At 42.8% G+C, this 12,334-nt stretch overlaps 1 protein-coding gene across 4 annotated transcripts in view; it reads right to left on the minus strand.

The window, feature by feature from the left end:
* Window positions 1-12,334, minus strand: part of LOC148225134 (uncharacterized) — an 82,820-nt gene that overhangs the window by 52,643 nt on the left and 17,843 nt on the right. For 3 of the 4 annotated variants that reach the window (XR_015802981.1, XR_015802980.1, XR_015802979.1), the window contains 2 exons: window positions 9,843-10,017; window positions 5,079-9,527 (listed from right to left, as the gene is read on the minus strand). The exons of the other annotated variant lie outside the window; for it this stretch is intronic. The gene's annotated coding sequence lies outside the window, so the exon portion shown is untranslated. Of the gene's footprint in view, window positions 1-5,078; window positions 9,528-9,842; window positions 10,018-12,334 lie in introns of those variants that run through there. 4 annotated transcript variants of the gene reach the window in all.

Consider the following 12,334-nt stretch of genomic DNA (forward strand, 5'->3'; position numbering starts at 1 on the left):
AAAGGAGACTATTTGCTGCAATTTGACTCTGGCATACAAGAGAAAGAAGGCTGGAAAAAATGACAGTGCACAAGGAAAGGGAATAAGATAACTGCTAAACATTATTAAGCATTTTCTCATCTCTGTAGCTGACACTTAGATGGGATAAGGACACCAGGAATTCTTGGTAGCCTTTGCAGGGCCTGTGCTACCTTGGTCTGTGACCTGTTCCACTAAATTTCTAATGGAGAAACTTATTCATTTCCTAACTGCTCACTATCCATCTGCCTTTTGTGTGCCAAACTAGCCACCTACCCTCAATGTCTGCTGCAGTAAGTAGAAATATCTGAGTTTAATCTATTCTAGAGAAACACCATAGCACATTCAGAAATGGAAAGACTTGCTTGTTTGGGGATCCAGTAATATAATGCTTCTGCTCCACCATCATTTCCAGAAAAGCAGTCAAAGGCACCTTTTCTAGAGGAAAATGTCTTTCCTACAAGGGTGTCTCCAGCATAATTCATGAGGTTATTGAAAACATGGTTTCTGAGGCATAGGATTCACTGAATGAGATGCCACGAAATTTTCAAAACTGAAATCCAGATTGCTAGATTTGTGTTCTTTGACATAATTAATCTAATACAAAATCTTGATTCATGAAGGTTGGTTACCATTTAAAGTCACCTTCCTAAGGCCACTGAGACACAGCCCCCATAACCACCCCAAAAAAGTGGTCAAATAGGGAGATATGGCAAGGGCACACAGGTTTCAGACCACTGCAGCAAAAGTGCATCCTAATTCAGAAGGGATGTTGTTGTATGCAATTTGTTTTTCCTTTTAACTGATATTAAGTTAAATATTTATAAAAGATTTAGTGACTGGGGCCTTTCGTGCAGCTGGGAAGCTGCAGTGCTTAGAGGCTGTGATCTCAGTGATTCCAAGGAAATACAGCAAGAGCATCAACAGCCAAACAGCAGTGAGCCGGGCCAGTTTCACTCAGAAATTTCTCCTGCTGGTGTATGCAGAGCTGTCAAAACCCTTAATGAGTTTCATTGAGAACTGGGGGAGTTTTGCACCACTTTCCAGTGACAGGGTATAAACATCTTCTGTTACCTCCTTAGAATATGCTTCAGTAAATTAATTTTTCAATTAACCCTTGAAGAAGGTTTTCTCAGTGAGAATTATCCATCAAGGACAGAAATCTTAGTGTTTCAGCAACAGAGACCAACAGTGTGACACAAGGCCAGTTTAAGCTGGGGTAGAGTTAATTTTCTTCACAGTGGCTGGTATGGGGCTGTGTTTTGGATTTTGCTGAACACAGGGTTGATAATACAGAGATGTTTTTGTTACTGCTGAGCAGAACTTGCACAGAGCCAAAGCCTTTTCTGCTCTTTGTACTGGAATGCTGGTGAGGCTGGGGATGCACAAGAGGCTGGGAGGAGACACAGCCAGGACAGGTGACCCCAACTGTCCAGAGGGATATTCCAGACTATGGGACATCATGCTCTGTATATAAAGGGGGGGAAGAAGGAGCAAGAGGGGGACATTTGGGGTGATGGTGTTTGTCTTCCCAAGTAATTGTTGGATGTGATGGGGCACTGGTCTCCTGGGGATGGCTGAACACCTGCCTACCCATGGGCAGCAGTGAATTAATTCCTTGTTTTGCTTTGCTTGTGTGCACAGCTTTTGCCTGCCCTAATAAACTGTCTTTATCTCAACCCATGAGTTTTCTGGGTTTTGCACTTCTTATTCTCTCCCTGATCCCAATGGTGGGGGAGTGAGAGAGCAGCTGCATGGGGCTTGGCTGCTGGCTGGGGTGAAACCAACACAGTCAGTCAGTGCTAAAACTCAGAACTCCTGCATGTACAAGGAAATTAGGAAAGATGAGAGCTTTGGGAAAAATATGAAGAAATAAAAAAACTTTCCTAGCTGAAAGGCCAAAGCCTCAAAACCAATCTAAAAAGCTGTGGTTACATTGTGTGGTACATGCTAATCAGATAAGAGGGAAGCTCGAAGTGATTCTGGGATGAAGCAATCACCCACACTCATGGGAAACAGCCATGCTCCACGTTCTTCCAGGCAAACCTGAAACATTTGTAGGGTTTTGTTCAGTTTTGCATGGTGTCTGCAACCCTGTTTCACTGCAGCAAAAATAACCATTATTAAAAACAAAGTAGAAGAAAGATTAGACTTGCAGTGATAGACTTCTGAATGCAGAACTACAGAGAGGAATGTGATGGTGCTTGTGAACTGCAATATAGACTGAGTATTTTCGAGTTGTAATTTGGATAACTTCTTTCAGAAAGTGCCATCTACACTTCTTAAAATCCCACTTATTAAAATCTCACTAATCTGAGATACAGCCTATGTTACCAGAGAAAATTCACAAAGCACAGGATCTTTTAAAAATGAGGGAATGAGTCTGGCTTGTAGCAAACCCTGAAGCTGGGAGAATGGAGCAGAATATTTAGTGCTACGACAAAGTATCTATCACAGTTCTCACATGTTTAAACTCCAAACACCTGTTGGTCGATTATAACAGAGTGCTGTGCATATTAAGAGTGTTTTTGTAAAGAGTCCAATTTTAATGAGTCTTACCCTGGGTGACGCTGAGAAAAGCCTGCTATGTAATTGCAATGTGCAAAGCTGCTCTTCTGATTAGAGCTGTCTGGGCTCTTTTATAGCCTATGCTACCACAGCAAAATCTGCATATTTGCATTCAGCAGATTCATCGAGGGTATGACTATTTCTTTAAGAAACCCTGGTCATTGTAATGCTCTCTCTAGAAAACAGGCAGTGAATTACCTTTGGGTTCAGGGTCATTGGTTGCTGTGTTTTATGATTAGGCATAAGGTTTTCTTACCTCAATTCTAACATCAGACACAGGAATTTAAATTGTCACGTAGTTTGAATTATCAGTAAAGACATGTGCTTACAAAACATCTGTTAAATACTTTTGATGATGCATCTAACTGGTAATGTGGGCATTTGAAATTAACATTTGGCCTCAAGAATTTTCATGTAGGCTTGATACTAATTCATTTTGTGTCTTTGGACAAAAGAGCTTGCATTTTCAATTCCCTGCCTGTACAGTGAAGGGATCAGTTGTAGATAACCTACTAGAGACTGCCAGTTTGATTAATTATTGTAATATCCCTACAGCTTGCAGCCATACAGTCAGCCAGACATCACTGTTTCCTCACACATCATGGTCTCCTTCACAGAAAAAGGAAGTGGGACAGGGCTTTGAACAATCCTGGAAAGCTGTGAGCAATGGCTCTTGCCCTTGGTCAGGGAGCAGACACTGCTGCATTCCCTTGGTGTTTTCTCTTTAGCAGGCTCAGTGTTATGTCGCCTAGCCACAGCTCTCAAGAGGCACTGAACACCTTTGAGTGAGTTATTTGGTGAGTCATCTTCAGCCTGTGGAAAATCAGATCACAGGGCTCAGGAAATAGGGAAGGGATTTAAGGAAATAACATTCCCTTTTTTCTCTTCACTGGCTTCTCTGGAACTACAGCATTTTAGCCAGCTGCAAGCCTTTTCATTTTTTCTGTTTCATTCTCAGCGGGTACTTCTGGTTTCTGGTCAAGGGGCAGACATTCCAATTCACTTTTTCCTCTGAAACAGAAGAAAGTATATGCAAAGTAATGAGATTGAAATCACGTCAATCACTTTCAGGGAGATTGAGCAAAGTTTCCTGAAATCTAACAGGATGTGAAAGCAGCAGCAGCACTTTCAGCAGAACTGCGCAAGCTTCTGCAGCAGCAGCAGCAGCAGCACATCCTGCTGAAATACCAGGCTGCCAGGAGAACTTCTGTTCATGCAACACAGCTCTTCCAGTGACACTTTGGTTCATTGCTTTGAAGTTGTTGCTTCTTTATTGGGTGGCTGATCACAAGTGGTTCCCCAGAGTTCAGTGCTGGGACAAGCCCCGTTCCATATCTTTATCAATGGTCTGGATGAGGGGATTGAGTGCACTCTCAGCAAGCTTGCAGACACCAAGCTGGGCAGGAGTGTTGATCATCAGGAGGGCAGGAAGGCTCTTCACGGGGGGTCAGGACAGGCTGGATCAATGGGCCAAGGCTATGACATGTAACAGGGTGAAGAGCTGAGTCCTGCACTTGGGTCACAGCAACCCCAGACAGTGCTACAGGCTGGGGATAGAGTGGCTGGAAAGCTGCCTGGCAGAAAAGGACCTGGTGGTGCTGGTTGACAGCAGCTGAACATGAGCCAGCATGTGCCCAGGTGGCCAAGACCCCTGGCAGCTTGGCCTGTATCAACAACAGAGTGGCCAGCAGGACCAGGGCAGTGACTGTCACCCTGTACACAGCACTGGTGAGGCCACACCTCAAATCATGTGCTCAGTTTTGGGCTCCTTTCTACAAGAAAGACATTGAGGTGCTGGAGAGTGTCCAGAGAAGGACAAAGGAGCTGGGGAAGGGTCTGGAGCACAAGTCTTACAAGGAGAGACTGAGGGAGCTGGGGCTGTTTAGCCTGGACACTCAGAGACTCAGGGAGACTTTATTGACCTCTACAATTGCCTGAAAGGAGGTTGAAGTGAAGTAGGTGTTGGTCTCTTCCCCCAGGTAAGAAAAAAAAAAAGGAAATAGCCTCAGGTTGCAAAGGGGAAGGTTTAGATTGGACATTAGGAAATATTTCTTCACCAAAAAGGTTGTGAAGCATTGGAACAGGCTGGGCAGGGAAGTGGCTGAGTCACCACACCTGGAGGTATTTAAAAGACATGTAGATGTGGCACCTGGGGACATGGTTTAGTGGTGGACTTAGCAGCTGGGTTAATCCTTGGACTTGATGATCTTAAAGGTCTTTTCCAACCTAAATGATTCATTTCTCTGATGCTCTGACATCCAGTGTTTGGCAAGGTAGTCTAAAGTGGAAAAAAAAATCCCATTTGTTTCTTCTTCTGTTCATATTTGGGATATTTGGAAATTTCAAAATTGCCAAATTTCATTCACATTTCCCCCATCTTCCTGTCCTGCTAACCTTACTGCAGACCTCAAATACAGTAGATTCAGCTCACATCCAGATACCCATTCATCTTAAACTTCTGCAGGTAGCAGTGTTGTGACAGCTTTTCCTTGTGTCAGGACTGACCATCTGGAGAGAGCAGGGAGATATGACAAAAGGGCCATTGTGACACCAGGTCTGTACAAAGGAATTTAGGGAATATGTTTCAAATACACTTAAATTGTGACAACTCTCCAACTAACACTTTTCCCTATGATTTCCTACTTGTACTGCTGTGCATTTTTAAAAGTTTTAATCAAGCCCTTTCTACAAGTCTCTAACTGAAAGCAACTTTGCCTTCTCTCTCCAGTGTCAGAAATGACACCTTCCACAAACATGTCTCCAGTCTGAAACATTTGCCAAGCTGTGGTGTCTTTGTGTGCCTCATAAATACTGATGTTCTGAGGCTTTGCTATGTTATTTTATTACAAGAGAGTTCACAAATTTATCTCATTACAGGAGAGTTCACAGATTTCATTGGATGAATAGGATCTTATAAAAAAATATATAAAAAACAACATTTTGCTCTCTGAAACACGTGATAAATAGAACAATAAATCACTGACCCATATCAGCACCTGATTTACTAAAAGGAGGATTTGAACCTCACAGTTTACTTTTGGACACAACCTGCTTCAGGACACAGTTTGTTGTCACTGAAAGCAGGTGCCTCCAGCTCCGTGACTTGGGAGGTCGATGTGCTCCTCAGTGGCCCAAGCGAGGTCAGCCCAGAGATATCGAATCCAAAATGTTTCAAAACACTTAAGTGAGAAAACACAGCCCCAGACCCGGATTCCTGTCCTGGCTTAGTCAGGGCTGGGTTGCAGGTTCTGGAAAGCTTATCCACTGATGCCAAGAATGATTTAGCCAGTGACAGTGGGTGGAAACTGGCTGTGCAAGCTGTTGCAACATACAGTAAGAGCTGCAAAGGCAGCAGGAGTATTACAAGTGCTGTGTTACCACAGCAGTTTGTGCCAAAGAAAATTCTCCTTAAAGAGCATTTACAGACATTCTCTGGCAGAGGTTGGTTAATAAGATGGATAGCAAATGGGATAAGTGGCAATTCCTTAAAACAGCTGTGGTGTTTCCCATACTCCAGAGATAAAGCGAGGTATGAGCAGTAGCCAGGAAAAAGAGGGAAGTGATATAAAAAGGAGAGAGATCTGCTTTTGCCATGACCCAGGCGTTTTCCTCAGAGCAGGAGAGAGCAGAAATCAGAAGCAGGTTTGCTCTTAGGGAAGGGATTAATCAGGAGAGGAAAACGCCTTGTCATGCTGTGACTCAGCAGAAAATGTTCCTTGCATGGAAGCAGCTGGAGGACACAGCCGGAACAGAGCAGTGAGTCAGGAAAATCTGGGCTTTGGGCTGCTGCCTCACCCGTCCTTCCCGCCTTCATGTAGCAATCTGAGCATCTAGGTACAGTGATTGCTTGTAAGGAAATACCTCATGCCTCCTTGTGTAGCTGGGCTGGATTTAGACTGCACAGGGGAAATGGAAGTACAGATGACGTTGTCGCCCTTTTTTGTGAAGTGCTTTTTACTGATCTTTTTACAGGAGCTTCTGTGGCATGATGCTAAGTGAAACAGGATTGTGAACCACAGATGAGCCCTCTAACATGTACCATAGTTTAAATCCATGATAACATAAACCTGGATCACCAGCTTTTCCACTGAAAAAAAGAAAATGGGAGGAAGAAATCCTGCCACCACAGTCTTATACAATGTGGTGTTTTTAGGGGAAGATCCCTCCAAAAAGAGGATATACCCTTTAATGAATCATATGTTATCTTTTCAGAGAAATACAGCAAGGGCACTGGAGCAATGGAGTGTTTCCAAGAAAATTGCTTATTTTGACATTCTACCTCATGGAGTAAAAAAAAAAAAAAAATAGGAATAAGATTCATCCTCAAGAAAGATATTTTGAGAATGGGATTCTATCCCAATGCTCTCTCCCATGTGATTCCCTTAAGTGGTGCTGCGGAGCAATGAATGGTACCTGAGTACCAACTCATAACATGATTTAAAGAGTTCTTCAGAATTTTAACCTGTTTTTTTGTTTTCACTATTTGATGTTACACAACAAAGAAGATTTATGGCAAGTCCATGAAACTCAAGCTGATATCTGCAATGTCATTTTCATCAGTCACGGTGAACAATCACTTTCCTTGTCACTGTGTTTCTCTTTCAAGCCTCATTGCTCAGCACTCTGCTATTTTCTGAAATTAAAACGGGCAATGCTGGTGGGTTTCTCTCCTGAAAATTCTGCTGACAAACCCTGGTAGCATCTTAGAACACTTTGTTGATGTTAGGCCACTGACAAACGACGGGCCAAGAAACTGTCTGTGGTAGCATCAGCAGTCCTTACAGATGAAAGTAGAGGCTTGAGTTAAATTCAGCTTTGCAAGCTCTAGGCATGCATACTCACAGATGTAGCCAAGTCAGGCTCTTGGCTCAGGCCCTGAGCAATACAATTTCCAGCTGAGATTGCCAGAGGTCATCCAAGGACCACCATGACTTCACTGATGTTTCTCCTGGGGACGGCTGTGCACGCAAGCTCAAAGCCGCACGTAGCTTCTCTTACAAGCCTGCTCTAAAAAGTAACCCCCTGAAACCATCTGAAACCCCCTCTGCAGCGTTAGTTACAACACAGGTCCCAGATTACCATGTGTTAAGGAAAGATCTGTGTTAAAACAGAAAAATATGACAGTAATCCTTCCAGTACCACATTGCTTAATCCCTATTCATCTTCTTCCCCTGCTCTTTTTCCTCCTCTCCAGCAGCAGCACATGCACACAGGCACAAACCAGATCTGGAAACTGTTTCATCTGAACTCCATACCTCACCATGTGTTTCTCTTTGTTGGGGGCTTACTGTTGGTTGAACACACATAAAAATTCAGTCTAGGAAAAATTTAATAGACTATTCACCAGTCTACTGACTTACTTGCACTGCTATTCCTTTGCTTTGGTCCAAAGGTACGACATTGCTCCCCAAAACTTCAAAACAAACTGCAAGAAAATACCAAAGAAAAAGAAAACAAAAAGCTTTGAACAATTCTACACAGACTTTTGTCTGATAGGTAGCTTGGAATTCATGTTCCAATGTAGTTCCTCTCTGTTATCCGAGGCTGCTATATGTCATATATCTCACAGGCTTGATGATGGAAGTGTCTATTCATAAACCCAGAAAAACATGCCAGATGGGAAGACTGACAAGACAACTCGGAGTCTTCTGGAGGATGACATGGAGGTGAGTGTATATGAGTTGTCCTGAATAGCTCTAGTCTTTTATTTCACAATTTGATGTGAGGGTCAAATCTATGAGGTCTTTCCTAAGCGCGACAGCAATGCCTGTAGAATGAGTTTGTGGTCCAGCTGGGGAAGGACACTGGCAAAAGGTCAGAACAGCAAAGCAGCAGATCATAATGCTCAGATGTATGAAGCACAGTTGTGAGTTTAGGCTCCCAGTCAGCTCCTGGTCTTGCCCTGAGAGCAAATCACCCACATTCCTGGGCAAGAGTTTCACCTCCTCATTGTGAGGTTTGTGAGACTGTGCCAAGGAGAGTGCTCTAAGGAGACCATGGTTACTACCAGAGCCACCACATCAGCCTGAGCATCAGCACGGAGAAGAACAAAGGAAATCCAATCGAGTTGTAAAAACCATGGCAGATGGTTTTTATCTGGCTGTTATTTGTGCTTTTGAAAATCTCTCCCTACTAGTTTATTAATTCTCAAACACACCAGGAACATTACTGAATGGAGAATCCCAGACTTCCTCAGACAACCAAAGACTCTGAATGCAAGCAAGAAGAATTGTATTTTCTCGAGATACTTTCAATTCTTGAAGGTTATGTAACTTTCTTTATCTTTACCATGTATTAGTACTGTGAATGGCAGAAAGGGAAGAGAATCATTTGACATTTTACAGAAGAAAACCCAGCTACACTAGACTAATGCCAGTAAAGATGTTTCCTCAGTTGAAGAGGGACCTGAGGTCCTTACACGTGCTTGACAGGATGTTTAACTTTGCTTTGACAGTAATGTTCCCTGAAATTTTATTCTGAAATAAACCAGAAGTTTTAATTGGCTTGTGTTTTCCTCCTTAGGCAATTTATCTTCAGGAAAATGACTACAAACACACTGAGGGCAAGCATTTATTTGCAGTCTCACTCATTTTAGAGCCTCATGAGGTCCCACGACTTTATTGAGGGTTCCAACATGTGTTATTAAAGCTATAGCCTCTTTGGAGTCATTAAAGTGGACTAGACTTTCACTAATAGTAATACTACTGATAATTATAATAAAGAAGCAATTGTCAAGCCTTGTGTTCATAGAGAGGAGTTTAAATAACAGCTAAATATGCCCCAGTAATGCAAAATATATACCAAATAAAGCAAATATAGGAAATGAAAACCATATTATTTATTTAGTGTCCTTGTTCCTTGGGATGTTTGTTTAATGCATGGTGTGAGAGTGGCAATACTGCTGTTGTATCCTCCTGATAAGGCTCATGCTGTGAAACCACCTGCAAGACACAACAGAAGTGGACAAACAGGATTAGCTGATTGAGCTCCCTTCTTCCAGAGGCTGGGAAATAAAGCAGAAAGGTGGTCAGTTTGCCTGGGGAGGCTGCAGTGGAGAGGGAAGAGCAAAGGTGAGGATGCTCTTGCTCTTCCCATGTCTAGGCAGAATCAGCCCCGACAGCCCCTTCAGTGGCACTGCACACCTCAGCAGCCAGGCTGGTGCAGCAGCCTGTACTTCCACTGCCCTTCTCTCCCGAGGCATGGAGTGGGTATTTGCTTCCCATCTTGGAGCACTAGTAAAGAGAGCATTTCTTTACCTAACTTGCAAGGTAGTTCCTGAATGTTATTTGCATCTTCAAGTCCAGAGGAGAAAGCAATAAAATTCTTTTTCAAGGTGAAGTGGGTCTTTTTGCAGAGTGAGGGTCAGAGGGATGTGTTTTCGCAACTCCAAGAAATTCCAGGAAATGGTTCCAGTAAACTTGCCTGAAATGACTGAAAATGGATGAAAGATAACGTGGTTTAAAATGGGAAAGCTTTCGCTTCTCCACATGCCAAGATCTTCTTTTCTAAAATTACGTAAGCAGCCAAGTCAAAATGAGAATAGGATTCGACTGAATTGTTTGACAGAGTTTAATCTTTTCTTTAAATTTCATTTTTAAAATAGGTATTAACTTATATTTTACATATATATGTGAGTGTGTGTGTGTGTGTGTGTGTGTGTGTATACATATACAGAATAAGCAAAACTTATTCTCTAAAACCATGCATGTAAAAAAACTAGTAAGTCTGTTTCAGTTTTTGCTTTTTTAGGATTTAGGCCTGGAAACTGTGTTTTCTTTTGTCAGAAGACTTAGAAACCAATTCACATTCCAAAAGCAGTTACAAATTACAGCTTACCCTGTTTCTTTGTCAACAAAATATGAAAAATACATTTTTAAATGGCAAAAAAGGGTTACCAGCCCAAATCATTAATTGCCAGACAAGAGCCATAGACTGGTAACATTATTGTGAAGTCTGTATAAAGGATGCCATGAAAAATGCAGCATTATGTGGTTCATTTAGCTTACAGCTGTTCTGCATTCTTATCAAGCAGTATCCTGTGTCAAAGAATGACAGTTTTAATTTCCTTTGCTGGTTGCTCTGTTTAGATCACTTTGACGCAGATTATCGCTTTTACAAGAACATAGTCCAGCTGGAGGGCAAACATATCTGCTAATAATTTTTCTTTTTTTTTCCTGTTGCTCCTTCACTGCGTGCAGCAGCAGTGCAAAGCCAAGTTGTATAACTTGGGTTTGTAATAGCTAATTTGATATTTTTAAACATTCAGGTGTAAAGTTTGGTTCTAAAATTACAAGGCTGTAATTCTAGCTTAATCCAGAGAAAAGGATTTCATGATGTAATAAATGAAGTGGGGACTGGATTAAGAAGTATCAAGAAAACATTTAAAGCATAGATACAATTTCAATGAATTTTAGGTATCTATTTCACCTACTGTGTGTATTTAATTGCTGTCTTGAACGAAGGCTAACTGAAGTGGAAGTTTCCCTCACCTTAGGCCTATGCTTCCAAGCCAGGTAATTACATTGAAGTGACTGGTGCTTCTATTATAACACCTTTCATCCAGAAATCAAGGCAGCAAAATCTCACCCAGCAACTGTAACACTCATTCAGACTTCCACATCTGGCAATGACATGCTCAGTTTTGGCAATGGCCCCTTTCACAAGATTTTGGTAAAGAATTTCTTTGCTCTGTACTGTCTCAGACCTGACAGTCCAGAAAAGGCATTGTGCAGCCAAGTTCCAAGATCCACACTGTCCCCTGCCTTCTTGTGCAGGAAGAGTGTCCTGCATCCTTCATGGATGACACTGCTTCCCCTGAAAAGTGCCTCCCTTTCCAAGGAGAAAGGAAGGACCAGCCTGCCAGAGACCACTGCAGTTTTTCCAACAATGCTAATAAAGATTTTCATTTCTCCAATGTAAGCATGAAGCAACACAACAGAAACATGGGATGACACAATGGAGGATTGATTCATCTGGCACTTGAGGTGATGTAATGTATCTGCTGGGGTGCATAGGAAAGGCAAGTCCCAGCACTGTGTTCCAAACCATACACATTCCAGTGATGTGTCTGGGCTATGGGTCCTTGCTGCACTGTGCCCTTGAAAGCTGTGAGTACCAGTTGTATTTGGCACAACTGCTCAGGAAAACAAAGAAAGGCTGTGGCAGTGCATGGCAAAGCAGGCAAATAGAGATCTGGCTCTGGGTACCTAAACAAGGTAGGATCCAAAGAAGTCATTGCTCAGTAGATTGACTCAATAGAATTAGAGAATCAGAATCAATTTAGTTGTAAAAGACCTTTGAGATCATAAAGTTCAGCCTAAGACCAAACACCACTGAGTCTCTGAGCGTCCAGGCTAAACAGCCCCAGCTCCCTCAGTCTCTCCTTGTAAGACTTGTGCTCCAGACCCTTCCCCAGCTCCATTGCCCTTCTCTGGACACTCTCCAGCACCTCAATGTCTTTCTTGTAGAAAGGAGTCCAAAACTGAGCACATGATTTGAGGTGTGGCCTCACCAGTGCTGTGTACAGGGTGACAGTCACTGCCCTGGTCCTGCTGGCCACTCTGTTGCTGACACAGGCCAGGATGCCATTGGCCTTCTTGGCCACCTTGGCCACCCTGGCTCTTGTTCAGCTGCTGTCAACCAGCACCCCAAGGTCCTTTTGTGCTGGGCACTTTCCAACCACTCTGCCCCCAGATTGTGAGAACTTCATGCCCAGGATTTCCTATTTCTTAGGCAGTTTGGCCAAGAT

This window comes from Sturnus vulgaris, chromosome 1 (genome assembly GCF_052056855.1).
Source record: "Sturnus vulgaris isolate bStuVul1 chromosome 1, bStuVul1.hap1, whole genome shotgun sequence".
Taxonomy (NCBI): Eukaryota; Metazoa; Chordata; class Aves; order Passeriformes; family Sturnidae; genus Sturnus; species Sturnus vulgaris.